General features: G+C 40.4%; 1 protein-coding gene across 2 annotated transcripts in view; it reads left to right on the top strand.

Moving 5' to 3' along the window:
- The window catches only part of LOC122549088 (peroxidasin homolog), a 573,433-nt gene that overhangs the window by 73,115 nt on the left and 482,660 nt on the right, over positions 1 to 17,658 (top strand). The window lies entirely within an intron of this gene.

Below are 17,658 nucleotides of genomic sequence, written 5' to 3'. Positions count from 1 at the left end.
GTGACATATTATCAGGTTCAGACATATTGTAAGATATATTTGGTTTTCCCTGTATTACACTAGTGATGCATTCAATAGTTACTACAAGGAACCTTGTATATTTTACCTGGTATCCATACTTTTATTTACTTTTTCATGATGTATTAATATGACCTTTGTGGCAGAAATTATTTATATATGTGTATCAATGTTTTTGTAGTTAATAAAAATTGAATTTATCAATAACATTTCAAGCAGCAACTGAACTGTTTGATACTGAACTCAATGAAGAAATATATTTGAACTTGAATTGTTAACTTTGTTTCTATCTCTGCAGATGTTGCTAGACTTGCTGAGTTTCTCCAGCATTGTCTATTTTTGTTTCAAATTCTGGCAGCGGCAGTATTTTGCTTCAAACTGAGAGACTGCATTTGGCTTCAGCTTCCTTGGTTAATTTTGGATGTGTTTTTTTTTTACTTTTGTCAGCAAGTATAAAGAAGATAGTAGCACCTAGTATTTTGAATGCACAACTGATGGGAAATATGTAAAATTATGTGTGACTGCCATTGGCAATTAGTGCAATAAAGTTACCCATACAGGCTGTGCCTGGGTTATGAGCGGGTTCTATTCTTGAGTCCATTCACTAGTCAATTTGTATATAATTCAGTATGCTGCGCAGGACAATATAAAATAGTCATTTGTAAGTATCGGAAATATTCGTATTTCGGATTTTTAAAATTACAACCCTGTGTGAGACGAGCTCATAAGTACGAACATTTATAAGTCAGATGTTTGTAACTCGGGGACCCCTGTATTTAAACCAAGGTTTTGTATGCATTATGTCATTTCTACAAGTGCTTTATGGAAGAAATAAGATAAGGCAAAATAGAAATAGAAAATGATTTAGGATGTACCCTGATGGATACCAGGTAAAATTTGCCAGATGCCTTGTCATAACTATTGAATGTATCACTAATGTAATACAGGGAAAACCAAATATTTCTTACAATATGTCTGAATCTGATTTCTAATCATTCAAAGTAGAAGTAAGAGTTTCTCAGTTGTCAAACAGGGATATTCAAGTGGGCATACGTAGCAAACAGTGGATGTGACAACACAATTTTACAAGGTTGCACTACATGGGTGCTCATTTCTTTGATCTGAATACATGAGAAAATGTGAGTGAGGAAATACATCTGGGCCAGGGTGGAGGTACTAAGTGAAGTCTATGCTTAATCAGCATTTATAAAAAGGACAGAAAGCAAATTCAAACTGAGTTAGAGGTCATAAATTGTCTCTGTCTTACGTACATTTGTGCACTGAATTAATGAAATATAAAAAAGTATTTCAATAGGTTGACCTAGGTCACCAAAAGTCTTCTGACAAAAGTCTTCAATCAGCTCATTGGAGAATCATTACTCTGCTGAATGGTCTCTGGATACAGTTCCTTCTCCAAACTCCACAATTTATCTGCTTCCCTCAACAATAAGTGATAATTGGAACATACTATAAAGCATGACATCAACCATTTTAGTTTCTCTGCTGCCCTCACTCATTCTAACCTATGTTCATCTGTCATTAGCGGTCCAACTGTTACATTGTCATCAAACCTGCTGACAAGAATGGTTGCTGTTATTTTTTGGTTTATTAACTGTGACCTGTCAGAGGCTGAGCACCACCTTTCTGACTTGCCCTTTGTATTGCCTCGACCATGACCACATTATTGAGCATCAGGCTACTTTTTTCAGAAGTGGCATTGACCTCATCTCCTCTGGAGATTGTTCCTCCATAGCTTCCAGCTCATAGACTAAACTAAAAAACAAACCTTCTGCCCTTATTTGGTCTGTGTCCCTCTACTCCCTCCCTTGGCATCTGGATGGTAACATGAATAGGGAGAGAGTAGAGGGATATGGACTGAATAAGGGTAGAAGGTTTGCTTTTTAGTTTAGTTAAGGCATGATGATCAGCACAGGCTTGGAGGGCTGAAGAGCCTGTTCCTGTGCTGTAATTCTCTTTTGTTATCTTGTTCATAGGCCCCCAGGTTCAAATTAGCGCTTTCACACAATTCACATAGTGAAACTATCCTGGTCAATCCATTATTTCAGCCTATTCATGTCTCAAGAACTGAGTTCTTCCTATTTAGACACTTTTTTCCCTTGTCCAATCTCTTCTTATTTATGTACATGCTGTTTCTAACACTTTCTGTCACTTTAACAGTTTGCTGATCATAACTATCGCTTTTAAGATTCCTGATATCCAACTCCTATACATGTGGAAAACAATTTCAAGATGGTCTTCAGGCTCTCCATTTGATTTGATTTGATTTAATTAGATTTATTGTAGTCACATGTACCTAAGTACAGTGAAAAGTTTTGTTTTGCAAGCAGTACAGGCAGATCATAACAAACTAGGACATATAGATCATAGAAAGAGAGAGGCATACAGGTTACACTGCACAGGAGGTACACAAAGCCAGCTCAACGCTGGAAAGATTCACATTGTTTGAAGTCAGAGAGTCAATTCAACAGTGTAATAACGGCAGGGAAGAAGCTGTTCTTGAACCTGTTGGTGCGCGTGTTCAAGCTTCTGTATTTTCTGCCAAATGGAAGCTGTTGTAGGAGAGCATTATAGGGGTGGGAGGGATCTTTAATGATGTTGGCAGCCTTTCCATGGCAACAAGAAGTGTAAATATAGTCTATGGATGGGAAATTGGCTTCCGTGATGGTCTGGGCTGTGCACACAACCTTATGTAGTTTCTTTAGCCCCTGGGCAGAGCAGTTACCATAACAGGCTGTTATGCACCTGGAGAGTAAGCTTTCTGTGGTGCATCTGTAAAAGTTGGTGAGCGCCTTTATGGACATGCCATATTTCTTAAGTCACCCGAGGAGGAAGAGGCATTGTTGTGCCTCTTGACCGTCGCATCTACATGGGAAATCCAGGACAGTTTGTCGGTCATCATCACTCATAAGAACTTGATGCTTTCAACCCTCTCAGCATCCATTCTATTGATGTAGATGGAGGTGTCTTCTCCTCCTCCTTTCTTCCTGAAGTCAACAATCCATTCTTTTGTTTTGCTGACACTGAGAGAGAGGTTGTTATATTGCACCATGCCACCAAGCCCTCTAACACCTTATTTCTCCCTTAACAGAGGCCTAACTGATAGCTATCAACCACAACCCTCCTTGGCATAGCTGAATTTGTTCTCACATCTCTTCCCACTTACTTGCTATTAATCAAAGGTGTTTGTATGGGTACATGCATGGATCCTAGCAGTGCCTTCTTTTTTGTGGGATATATACTCTCCCCTTCCTAGATATCTCTGTCTTAGTTTTGAGGAATAAGCAATCAATTAATAAGAATTGTGTACTGTTTTGATCTCCTTTCTTGAGAAAGGATGTACTGACACTGGAGGGGGTGCAGAGGAGGTTCACTAGGTTGATTCTGGAGTTGAGAGGCTTGGCTTATGAGGAGAAATGAGTAGACTGGGACTATAGTCATTGAACTTTAAAAGAACGAGGGAGGACCTTAGAGAAACATATAAAATTATGAAGAGAATAGGTAAGATGGAAGCGGGTAAATTGTTTCCACTGGCAGGTGAAACTAGAACTAGGGGGCATAGCCTCAAAATGGGGCACTTAAGATTTAGGACTGAGTTGGGGAGGAACTTCTTCTCCCAAAGGGTTGTGAATCCGTGGAATTTTGACCCCAATGAAGCATTTGAGGGTACCTTGCTGAGTGTTTTTAAGACAAAGATAAATAGATTTTTAAACAGTAAAGCAATTAAGGGTCATGGTGAGTGGGCTTGTAAGTGAAGCTGAGTCCATGAAAAGATCAGCCATGATCTTCTTGAACAAGGGAGCAGTGTCAAGGGGCCAGATGACCTACTCCTGCTCCTATTTTTTATGTCATTATGTAAGCTTACAATGTCCCTCAGTTACAGATACTCTCGCTGACTCACCATTTTACTGTAAGAAAGTCATTCTTCTTGTTTCTCAGTTGCATCAGAACCCCCCTTGGTCTTCAACTACCACCCCACCAACCTTTGCATACATCGCATCATCCTCTGCCATTTCTGCCACCTACAAACAGACCCCACCACCATGGATATACTTCCCTCCTACCCCTATCTGCATTCTGGGGAGACCATTCCCTTCGTGACTCCCTTGTTAGGTCCACGCCTCCCACCAACCCCCCTCCACTTCCGGCACCTTCCCCTGCCACCGCAAGAAGTGCAAAACCTGTACCCACACCTCCCCCTTACCACCATCCAAGACCCCAAAGGATCCTTCCACATCTGACAGAGATGTACCTGTATTTCCACACATGTTATCGAATGTGTCCGTTGCTCCTAATGTGGTCTCCACTACATTGGGGAGACAAGTCACCAACTTGCGGAATGTTTCAGAAAACATCTGTGGGACACACGCACTAAACAACCCCACTGCCCTGTGGCCGAACACTTTAACTCCCCCTCCCACTCTGCCAAGGACATTCAGGTCCTGGAACTCCTCCACTGCCAAACCCTAACCACCCACCGCCTGGAGGAAGAATACCTCATTTTCAGCCTTGGGACCACGCAACCAAAAGGGATCAATGTGGATTTCACCAGTTTCCTAATTTCTCCTCCTCCCACCTTATCCCAGATCCAACCTTTCAACTTGGCACTGTCCTCTTGAACTGTCCATCTTCATTCCCACCTATTCGTTCCACCCTCCTCTCCAAACTATGACCCAACCCCAACCCCAACCCCCTCCCATTTATTTCTCACCACCACCACCTCACCACCTCCCCCTCCCCCCAAAAGCCACAAGCCTCATTCCTGATTAAGGACTTACGCTCGAAATGGCAATTCTCCTGCTACTCGGATGCTGCCTGACCTGCTGTATTTTTCCAGCACCACACTTTTCGATTCTGATTTCCAGCATCTGCAGTCCTCACTTTGTCTCAGTTGCATTAGTACAATCAATGGAAACTTTCGCATTACAAATTCATTAATGTTTTCCTTTATCCTTAAATGAGGATGCCCTTCCCCATGCACTCACCCTTTCCTTTCTTGACCAGAAAGTTCTCCATTGTCATCATCTTGTCACTAGCCATCAATTTTAAGAGAGAATTTTCTATCACTTCTGCCATTTTCCTGTTTCAACATTACAAAGGGATCGTTCCTCATGCAATACCGCGGTCCACTGCTCAGTCATTCCAACACACCCTCCCTTTCCCAATGAACAATCCTTGCAAGTGCAAAAGATGCAACTACTGCCTTTTTGACATATTTCTTCTCACTGCCCAAGGTTGCAAACACTCTTTCCAAGTGAAACAGAAATTTACTTCTTTCTTTTTCATATATTGTTTTCACTGCTCATTCTGTGGTCATCACAATATTCAGGAGACCGATAGGTTGTGACTACTTTGTGGAATAACTTTGTTTAGTCCAGCTGCTTGACCCTATATTTCCAGCTGTCTGTTAGTATAATCTGTGACTTTTCTCTCATTCTGATCCTTGTTCTTCAACTGCTACAGTGCGTGAGTGAAATTTGATGTAAGCTTGAGGATCAGCCTCATCTTTTGACTGGGTATTTGTAAACTTTCTGGACTCAACATTGATATCGACAACTTTAAATCAAATTTCCATTCAGTTGTTTCTTTTTTCTTTGCCTTTTTTTCTGGACTCATAGAGATTTTAGAGCATGGAATGAGCCCATTGTATCTTCTCCAGTAATCAAGCATTCATCCACTCTAATCACATTTTCCAGTACTGAAATGTATCCTTGTACAATATGGTATTTCAATTGCTCATCTAACTAGTTCTTAAATGTCTTGGGGATTTCAGCCCTGCCACTCTTTTCGGCAGCGAGTTCCAATACTCATAACCCTCTGTGTGTAAAGGTTCATCCTTAAACCGCTAATTATTGACCCCTGTACTCAGGTGAATTGTTTCTCCTCATCTTCATCCATCTTTAAGTCAGAAGCAGGAAAGTTCACTGAATATTGCACAATGTTCAGTACCATTCACAAGTCCTCAGATGTGAAATATGTCCAAATGCAACAAGATCTGGTCAATATTTAGGCTTTTAGGGACAAATTACTCCAGCTTGGACTGAAAAGTGGTAAATAACATTCATGCAACACAAATGCGAGGAAATAACCATCTTCAACATCTCTAACCATTCCCCAACTCCTTAACAGGCAATGGTGTTACCATCACTGAATGCTCTAATGTGAACATCCTGGGCCATTGACCAGATATTGAATTGGACTAGCAATATAAATACAGGTTGTTGTTGTGTAGTGGTGGTATCCCTGTTTCTGGACCAGGAGATCTGGATTCAAATCCTACCTGCTCCAGAGCATGTCATAGCATCTCTGAACAAGTTGATTAGGAAATAAATATACTTATTTAAAACAACAAGAGGACTTTTTTGGCAGAGTGGGAGGATTCCTACCTCTAAGCCAGAAGGCCCAGGGTTCAGTCTCATCTCCTCCAGAAGTATGTAACCACAACCTGATTAGAAAATATCTATGAATAGATTGGCGACAAGAGCAGGTCAGAGGTGAGGAATACAGCAGCAAGTAACCCACTTCCTGACTTCACAAAGCCTGCCACCATCTACAAGGCACAAGTCAGACGTGTGATTGAATACTCCACACTTGCTTAGCTGAGTGCAGCTCCAACAATACTTAGGAAGCTTGACAGCATCAGCTTGCTTGATTGCCACTATATCCAAAAGCATTCAGTTTCTCCACTACTGATGCTCAAAAGTTCTCCCGGACACATTTTAAAAATATTGTCCCCTTCTAAGCCTTTCATGCTTTGTCTAACCACATTAATTTTGGGGAAATTGAAATCTCCTGCTATTATTACCTTATTGTTTTTACACTTCTCTGAGATTTACCTACATATGTTTTTCTTCCTCTCCCAGACTATTTGGGATATCCTATTTTACATCTCACCCCCATCTCCCCAGAATATTGCGGTGCCAGTTCTCCCTCTCTCAACCATTTCTTTGCAATAAGAATATTTCATGCCCATGCATTTATCAACACCCTCAAAAATATCTGTTTTACTTACATTTCTTATATAAAAATGTATGCCATTCAGTTTTTCCATGCTCCCTTGTACCTTATATTTATTAGTTTTGCACAGCCTTACAGACTGACTTGGTTCTTCTTCTCCACTTTACTGTGCACCATCAGCCCCCCACTGTATCTCCTCTTCATGTTACAAACCCCTGCCAATTGGTTCGAACTGCCACCAACTGCACTCGCAAACTTCCCTGCAAGAATGTTGGTCCCATTCTGATTCAGATGCAACTCATTGGACTTGTAGAGGTCCCACCTCTATAAGAAGTGGACCTAGAGATCCAAGGATCTAAAGCCTTCTCTCCATCACTAAATCTTCAACCGCACATTCACCTTCTAACAACCTACTCCTGTACACAACTGACACATGGCATCAGAACTAATATAGAGACCAAAACCTTTGAGGTCCTGCTTTTTAATTTGCAGCTGAGCTCCCTAAATTCTTGTTGCAGAACAACATCCCTCTTTCTACATCTGTTGTTGATCCCAATGTGAATTCCAGTCTCTAACGGTAGACCCTTCATCTTCAGAATGTCCTGCAGGCATTTAAAGACATCCTTGTCTCTCGCCCCAGGAAGTTAATACACCATCCTGGAGTCACATCTGTGATGGCAGAAAAGCCTGAGTGTACCCTTTACTATTGAATGATGAACTGTTATTGTTATCCCTCTCTTTTTACTTCTCCCTTATGGCTGAACTCCCTAGAGAAACTGGGTGAGAGGATGTGTTGTGAGGAGAACACTTCAGTGTGATTTGAACAAGCTGAGTGAGTGGGAAAGAGCATAAATGTGAGGTAAGCCACTTTGGTAGCAAAGACAGGAAGAAAGATTATGGTCTGAATGGCAATGATTGGGAAAGAGGGAGGTACAATGAGACCTTGTACACTAGACACTGAAGGTAAGCATACAGATGCAGTAGGCAGTGAAGGATGAAATAGGTTTGTTGGCCTTCCAATACAGATCCTTCAATACAGAAGCACAGATGTCTTGCTGCTGTTGTATAGAGCCTCAGTGAGACCACACCTGGAGTAATACATGCAGTTTTGGTCTCCTTATCTGAGGATCTGGATATGGGGGAAGTGCAATAAAGGTTTATCAGACAGATTCCTGGGATGGATGCACTGATGCATGAAGAGAGACTGAGGTGATAAGGATTATATTCATTAGTTTAGAAGAATAAGGGGGATACCCTATAAAGTTATAAAATTCTAACAGGACTAGACAGGCTAAATAGTCATAGAGTCATACAGCACAGGAATAGACCCTTCATTCCACTCATCCATGCTAACCAAGTTTCCCAAACTAAATTAGTCACACATGCCTGCATTTAGCCCATATCCCTGTAAACCTTTCCTATTCATGTACCTTTCCAAATTTTTTTTAAATGTTGCAACAGTACCTGCATTTACAACTTTCTCTGGCAATTCATTCCATATATATGAATCACTCTCTGTGTGATAAGTTATCCTCCTGTCCCTTTTAAATCTTCTTCCTTGCATCTTAAAAATATGTCCCCTCATTTTGAACTCCCTTACCCTAGGGAAAAGACCTTTTCTATTCATTTATTTAAGCACCTCATGACTTTATAAACCTCCATAAGGTCAACCCTTAATCTCCCACACTCCGGTGAAAAAAGTCCCAGCCTCTCCTTATTACTCAAGACCATCAGTCCACGCAGCATCCTTGTAAATTTTTTTGAGCCCTCTCTAGTTTAGTAATATCCTTCCTATTGTAGGGCTGACCTGTACATAGCACTCCAAAAATGCCCTCACCAACATGCTGTACAACTGGAACATGACATCCCAACTCCTAGACACAATAGTCTGAGCAGTGAAGACAAGCTTGCCTAAACCACCCTATCTACCTGTTCGCAACTTTCACAGAATTATGTACCTGAACCGCAGGTCTGTCTATTCGACAACACTATCCAGGCCCCTACCATTAACTGTCTTAAGTCGTGCCCTTGTTCATCTTACCAAATGCAATACTTCACATTTATCCAAATTAAACTCCATCTGCCACTTCTCAGCCCATTGGCCCAATTGATCAACATCCCTTTTGATAACCATGGATAGCCTTCTTCACTGTCCAGTGTTGCTCCTTATCAAATTTACAAGTCCAACTATGGTAAAGCCCCCAGCATGTGGAATTGGACTTGCTGGTTATTTGAATATGCCAGTGTAGCCATGATCACTCATAAATGGCGTCAACAAGGTTTGATCAAATGGGGGAACGAAATAGAGAGACAAAGAATAACTCAGTTCAGAAATTTCTTTAAGCATGAAAATTTATATATAAATAAATTTACAAACAGATTTTCTCAGATTTAGATTGAATTTGTATATCAGAAGAACAGCAATTCTAATAGAAATTAGTCTGGGATTATGTTTATAATAAATTATGACAAAGAATTTTATTTTTCCCCACACCACACAATCACTAGTGGGAAGGCATAGAAAATAGCATGAGTGGTAAATCTGCCACTATCCCCCTTTCCCTGAGCTGCTCCTCATGATACAGTAAATGGATAAAGCATCCTGCAGACCACTGCCCTCTATTGAGGCCCTTAACTGGCCTTAAGCAGCCAATGCAAAACATTTAAAGAAATTTTCCAAAATGTTCTCCACCCAAATCATACATTGGAAGGCAGTACAAAGAAAACCATCCTGCTACTTCATTTCCAGTGAAAAGGCAGGAAGAAAGAAATGGGATGTCTTCTTCTTGGGGGTGTCGCTCCCTCCGTAACCATTGTTATCACCACCTCCACCCAAACACCCGAGCAGAGCAGGATAAATTTCACCTGTCACCCTGTGGATAATTGGGAATGGCTAAAGTTGGAGGATAAATTATGCAATTATATCTTTAAAACTGTAACAATCTAAAATATTGTTTGCATGGAGGTCAAATTTTCAGGCCTCATTGCGATTTACATTTTTAAAAAAGTTTTAAAAGGCATCAGAGGATGTTCACAGAACACAGCCCCATTTATTGCAGAGGGCAGTTCAGAGGCAACCACATTGCTGTGGGCCTGGAGTCATATGTAGGCCAGACCAGGTAAGAATGTCAGTTTCCTTCCCTAAAGGACATTAGTGAACTAGATGGGCTTTTCCAGCAATTAACTCATGGTCATCATTTGACTCTTATTTCTAGATTTTTATTGAATTCAAATTCCATGACCTTCTGTGGCAGGATTCAGACCCAGGTCCCCAGAATCTTACCTGGGTTTTTGGATTAACAGGCCAGCAATAATACCTCTAGGCCATTATCTTCCAAAATCTCTGATCTCCTAGAATAAACAAACTGTATGATCAATCCTTCCATCAGATTACACTCTAACATTCAACATCAATAACAAATGATGGATCAAAGGGCTATCATTCAGATTTGAATCTTTAACCTGTTCAGATCCTTTTACCTTAGTTTTTATTGTGTAGGTTTATGATATGTATGACATCATAGCATTAGAGAAAATGAATAGATAGAGTTCTTGCAATCTCGGGGAAATTTTTCTTATATTTAATTTTTAGTCCCTTAGATGCACATTTCCAAAATTGCTAACTTCATCTCAAACTTTTGTGTCAATAGTACTCAGAATCCATTTGTCTCAACTCTGCTTCACATTCATAACAAGAATATGAATGCAATGCTTGTACAACCTGTACAAGGGATAGAACTGTTCCTGGAAACCCTGGCAATGCAAGATATTTAAACTAACCTGCACTGATGAATGCTGTACCTTTGCCCATATTTGATCTTGACTGTTTAATCAATGGAATGAATTGGTCCTTTTACTGCAGTATTTTCCTGAATGAATGAGCATTGAAAATTCCTTTATAAGAGTCTTTGTACTTTTAATTTTCTTATTATACCCTGAAGCTTGTCATTTTATGCACTTTGATGAAAGTTTGGATGATTCCACTAAACCATTTGTTTTATGCTTGTGTTCGTCCTATTGTGCCCATTAGATTGCTATAAACCTTTTCCTGATTCCATATGATGCTCTCTGAGGATACAATGAATCTCTGCAACTGATGTGTATTTCTTCCATTAGTTTGGTGCTACTGGATTTCTCTCTTTGCAGCAAAAACAAGAGTAAAACATAAAACGCTTCAACCATTTTGGCTAAAATACAAATTTGAGCAGGACTTTGAGCAGGATATAAATCTTTAGCTTTGTAAAAAAAAATCTTTTACAGGATGTGAAATGCCCAGACTCTTGACCTTCTGTGGTAGCAGATAGGTGTACAGTGGTAACTCCTGGCATCTTGGTAGTAGGAGAATTAAACATGGGTAATGCCACTGAATGGCAAAGAGGAATGATTAGATATTCTGTTGCCATTGCCTAACACTTTATGGACACAGACTGTTTCATCATCTGATGAGTTGCAAATCGTGTTGAAAATTGTGCAATTGTTGTGGTGCTTCAGTAGTTTCCCTTCGTTTGGGTCAGAAAATCTAATTTAAATTCTATTTGCCCTGGAGGTATATCATAACATTAGTGAATATACCCACTGCTGATAGAGCGAATGTTCTGGAAACATCTGAAGATGTTAAGGGTTAGAACATTACCTGGAAGAGGTTGTATCCTGTATTTTTAATGTTTTAAACATCATTGAATCTTCTGTTGAATAAATTGTAAATCAGTTAAAGTGTTGTTTTATATAGACAGACAGATGGGATATGTTGCAAAATGTAAGTGCTAGGAGTTTTGTATTGGGTAGAGCTGGGCAAGTTTGATATTTCATACTTCTTTCTTGATCCAACCAGACATAGCGCCCTACCTATGGATTACCGATGATGCATTGCAGATTGTTGGCAGGATTGATGCCACCAAGAATGTGCTTGTCATTGCAAGATGGAAATAACAAATTTTGCCTTGATTGAGGTATGATTGCAGCAGCAGGCCAGGCACATAAGACCTGAAAGATTCTTATTGGTGAGAGTAATGTCTCAGTTCATTTTCCTATAATGGTTAAACTAATCAGTTCCAATTCAATATGTGTTTTCAACTCTTGATTAGTATATGCAGTCTATTGCACATATGAATGATACACTTGCATGTCAAAATGTCAAGGAAGAACTCAGACAACTGAGAAAATACTTACTGGCTACCAAATTCAAAAGTTGGAGATGCATGCTACCAGTGGCTTATCAGTGCATGAGAAAGCAAAATCATGTGCTAGTCAAACAGCATGCTATACAATTGGTGGCATGCTTGTTGGAGGCGCACCCCCTTCATGATTTTACAAACAGCATGGGTAGTAATAGTATGCTGATCACTCACAGTTCAGTCAATTAAGATTCATTTAAAAGTCACATCTCACTCCAGTCAGATTTAATAGCTGTGTGGGAATGGTTTGAATCCAATCTGCAAACAAAATGCAAGCTGCTGGCCAGTGTAAGTATTCCATTCCAAATCTCCAGTGCCATTACAAAGCTGCTCCATGGGTTTCTATGCCTGATGTATCTTTCCTCAAACTCTGCCAGCGGGATCTCAGACTTAGCTGGAGATCCAGCCCATCATTGAACACCTCAAAATAGCTGCAGTATCAGCAGTGGTCACTACTAGTGTTGCAGCACTGCTGGCTATTGGCTCAGTAATTCATGGACATTGAGTAGTAACTATTGCAGTGATCAGATTTCTATGGTTAGTTTAAGCATAAAGCATAAATCCTTTCGATAATCGTGTTCTTTGAATAATTAATCTATGTCAATAATTAATCACTTGATAGCTAGCCCAGTATCAGTGCTTACATACTGGTTGCATTTTACTAGATCTTTGGAATAGACTTGGGTGGCAAGAATGTAAAATGACAAGATGTTTGCCAGTTGTCTTCCCCCCACCATGTCATCTTAGTAGTGTCAGGCAGATGTCCCTCTTGCTTGTGACCTAATTGAACCATCTCAGTAATTAAGTAAGAGTCTCTGACCTACCCCTGCTTACATTTAAGCAACTCTATAAGTATGAAATGGGGTTGGGAGATGCCACATACTTGAAAGTCCTAGTGGGTCTGGATTATGGAAGGCAGCAATGACATCCCCTGCACTATCTACTTTTTTAAACTTCCCATCTCCTAATATTTCCCCCATATCTGATCCTGTTGTGATTGATAAGGATTAATTGTGCTCCATGTTCAGCCACAAGAGAATTTTTATTTGTAACTTTAGCTAGGTTATTTTGGTGTTGTGACAGTGCAGGCATCTCATTGGAGTGAATCAAGTAGGGAAAGTACATTAATTTAAACCCCAACAGAAGCTATCATATACATTTTGCTGATGTTTAATTTGTAGATGTGGAATGAAAAGAGCTTGCCTGTGCAAATGTTATATCAGTATTTTAAAGGTTTGACATGCATGACATATGGTTAGATATTGGCATTAGCAACAAAATGTTCAAGAACATCAGAGAAGAGAGGGTTAGAGTTGCTCCAGTTGGTTAATAAGGTTGTAGGGATTCAATGTAGAAGGATTGGAGACATTTTAATGTAAATGTTTTTGAGAGTAAACTTGTTTTGAAGATAATTTTCACTTATCAATTTGTAGTAACAGGACATAAGATTAGATTAGATTAGATTACTTACAGTGTGGAGACAGGCCCTTCGGCCCAACAAGTCCACACCGCCCTGCCGAAGCACAACCCACCCATACCCCTACATTTACCCCTTACCTAACACTACGGGCAATTTAGCATGGCCAATTCATCTAACCTGCACATCTTTGGACTGTTTGGGATCATTGCTGGAGATTTGAAGAATTTAGGTTCGACTTCTTGGAGGGGTACTGAAGTTTTATAGTGCCTTACCATGAATGGTTAATTGGAACAATAAGCCACTAAAAAAAAGGCAAGCATTTGGAAAGAATCAAGAAAAGGGTAGGGGAGAGAGTCAGGGAAATGAGAAGACTGAGTAGATACCTTCTGTTGATGAGTCAGTCCTGGCACAGAGCATCTGCTGTGATTTTCATAATTAAAAACAAAATCTGTGTTGAAAAAGCTAATGTTAGGAAGTAATCTGTTCAAGATTTGTTTTTATGCATAAACCCCAACAGCAGGCAATCTCATTGGTTTGTCTTGGACTTGTTTATATATACCTCTTCAGCTGTTCAGCCAAAACACACAGCAGATGTTCCTTCATGTTAAATCATTCTGGTATTATAATTACATGCCTTTAGAGTATTAAATGGAGGGTAGTGTCCCATAGTGTGTAACTAAACTGTGCTATTTTGTGTAATTACTCACAACAATGTAAAGTGCCAAACCATACCTCCACTGAGACATATTTAATACAATAAGACTGAATCCTACGACTTTTTCTGGCGAAGTATCAGTTTTGTTCTTTCCATGAGATCTCTTGCCATATCTTACCAAATCTACCTCGTTACCTATCCCACTATGAGAAGATCCCTCTCACCCAATTTTATCCCCATCTTATCATCCCCCACTCTTGCACGTCTCACCACTGGCTGCATATTTGCTGAAAGACTGGCGTTCCTGGTGTCTGCACCACACTTAAAAGACCTTTGTCACCTGAGTGAGCACTGACAATTTGAAGCTGTCCTGCTCATTAAAGGATAGTCTTCCTGAAGATTTCTGAGAAAGGCAAAATAGGCCACGACTCCCTGACAGGACCAGGTGGATGTGATGTTGCAGAGGAGTGGTGCCTCTTCTCAGGATTGGCTACCAGACCCTGGTCTGAAGTTTTCATTCAGGTACTGAGGTCTCCAAGACAAAGCGTAGGTGCTGCAAACATCAAATAGGTGCTAATTGAGCAAGTGCTAAGAGAGCAAGCCAGCACCCCTGAGTTGTAGCCTGGTCCAATCTGTGAGCAGGGTGTCTGTTCCTGAACGCAAAGTTTACTTGCAGCAGCCTTTCAATGTTGTTGCCAGTGTATCCTGCCGTGAAAGTCTCTACTTCCTAAGCTGTCTCCAAGTGGGTCAGGCAGGTGCAGTCAGGATCCTGAGGAGTTCTTGAACGTTAATGACCGTGGGTAAGGAGTGTGTGCAGGTGGTGCCCAAATACTGTGACCTAAGCTGCTGTTTCATGATGACTAATATGGAAGCACTTTGCAGCCAGCAGGCTTTGAGTTAAATGTCGAGAATTTTCGGCATTTAGTTTACTTATGCCGGATCATTGGATAGGAAGCTGCATACTAATGAGGTGAGATCGGCAGTTAATAAGATTAAGAAGCAATAATCCACTTAATAAACTGCTGCCTAGCAAGAACCTTAGATTCTCATCTAGACTGCAGATGGTGATAGCAGAGTAGCAATGCAGCACCCTGGCACCTCAGCCCAGGAGCTATTGCTTATTTACTCCGTTCACCTTTATTATTTTTCTTCTTCTTTTTCTGTTTTTAGTGTTTTTCAATTAGTATACTTAGTACAGATAACATCAGATTCATTATTCCTTCCTTTAAAACTTCATCAGTCAGCTTTGTCTAAGTGGTCATTACTTCTGGTGGTCCAAAGTGGCGGTCTTTCCTGGTAGGCTGGTTTCAGCCTGCAGTGCTCTCTCTGATGGATCTCCATGTCGGTCCGCCTCAACCTTGGCTCGGTGTTCTGATGTCTCGGCGTGTCGTTTTTATCCGTGGGGGCAGCTGAGCCCCGGCCCACAGCTCTGACAGTGGTTTTCTTGACAGCCACTTTTCTTTGCAGGCGTTTGGCCCAGTGAGGGAGTGGAGCCCTGTTATGCTGTTCTTGTTGTGGGTATTGTTTGCGTTCCAGCTGAGTCTATCATGTCTTGCTCGGCTTTCTTCAAGACCAGGGGCCTTTAAATGGACCTCGATGAACTTTGTCTTCTGATTTTAACATGACTTCTGTCAATAATATAGGCGCCATGGTAGGGCAACTTAGTAAACTTTTCATTGTGTTTTTCTTGTAAAAATACATATGACAATAAATAAAGGAATATAACCTAGTGAAAAGATGCAGCATGTTGCTTCTGATATCAAGATAGATTTCACTGGACTTCTTACATGATTCTACCTGCCACACTCCCTATCATAGCCTACTTTTCTCAGGCCTCTGTAAACTCCATAGTGTTTATACAATAAGAGAATATGATCAGAAAAGGTTAATCAACTTTCTTCCATTCTGAAAGTTATGATTCATACTGCTACACAGTGTTATTAAGATTAAAGCCTGGCAACAGATTGCTGAATGCTGGTGTGGTGGGTGATGATATGGGGGTGTGCGGTGGAATGAGTGCAATAGCTCAGTTGGCTAGAATGTGATGCAAAATGACATCAACAGCCAGGTTACAATTGGCATTCCTTGGCTGTTGTGATAAATGGAGGCTTATCTCTTTTCCTTTCTCATGCATAATGTGAACGATGTCCCTCCAACTACCTAACCAATTCTGTTCCCCTCTCTCTACTCCGTTTTGCCTCTCAAGATATCTATGGTCATGTGTGGATGATAGATAATTACCAGCTCTGAGATATTGATGTCAGTTTAGCATCCAGATATATACATTAGCTGAGATCAACCATTTCAAAATTGAATAACGTCGTGGATGTTGTCTGGCCTAAGTTACTCTGTACTTTACTCTGTTCTTCATTTATGCACTGTCCTTAGCAGAAACCACAAGAGGGACCCTGCATGTTTGAGGTTCCATTGTTACTTTTCCACTCATTTAAAATCATGACCCAAAATCTTGCCACTATGGAACCATGATTTTTCAAGTACGTAGTTGTAAGGGACATGGCATGTCAGTGCATTAATGCGAGAACACAGTATGGATGACAGCTATAGAGTTGTAAGGAGCATCAGGGACTGCTGTTCAGATAAAAACAGTGACTATTTTGAGACACTGACATTGCAGATATATGAGAGTTGGTGTAGGTGTTTGAGGTGGGGTGTACACGTGACAAAAGCAGCAATGTCTTGGAAGGTATAATTTATTTCTCTCACCTTGTCCAACTTGATCAGATCGCAGAGAATTCTTTCAGTTAAAATGTTTCCATGTATGGAGGATTGGAGTTGCTATTGGCTCCTCTACTGGTCTCAACAAATTGCTTGGGAGCTCTATGAATCTGTGTTTCAAAGATTGTTCCTTCTTCAGCTTCACCTCCTGCAGCAGCAGTTCTACAGCTGAATCCATAAAAGAAGCCATGCAGCAGGTCTTTAGACATTCTGTAGGAGATGAACAATAGGAAGGAATCTTGGAACAGTAGTAGCCTTTCATCTCCGTGAGTCTGTTCCACCAGTTAGACAGATAATGTTTGATCTGTACCTTAACTTTATCTACCTGCCATTATTGAAATTTCTTCTGTGCATCAAAAACTACTAATTTTCAAGGCCATAGTCCCCTCTCATTTATATTTAAATATGTAGAGATATTAGAAATATAGAATGCAACCTTAACTGAATTAGCTTGGCATTCTATATTTATTTTGGCAGCCTTAATATGTGGCAGCCTAGGCAACTACCAACTCCCCCTGTAAAGGTTGAGAGCTTGACTTGGAACCTGGCTCCCTAAGCTGCTGAAAATTTTTGAAACCTGTAGGAATGTACTGTTCCACACCCTTTTATCCAATGGGAATGCTCCCAATGAGAGGAATTTCCAATGAATAAAGTTTGCAAAAATGACTAAAACCAGTTAC

The sequence above is a fragment of the Chiloscyllium plagiosum genome, chromosome 4 (assembly GCF_004010195.1).
Source record: "Chiloscyllium plagiosum isolate BGI_BamShark_2017 chromosome 4, ASM401019v2, whole genome shotgun sequence".
Taxonomy (NCBI): domain Eukaryota; kingdom Metazoa; phylum Chordata; class Chondrichthyes; order Orectolobiformes; family Hemiscylliidae; genus Chiloscyllium; species Chiloscyllium plagiosum.
Note: the sequence above shows the minus strand (reverse complement) of the source record. Positions and strands in the feature narration are given on the sequence as shown.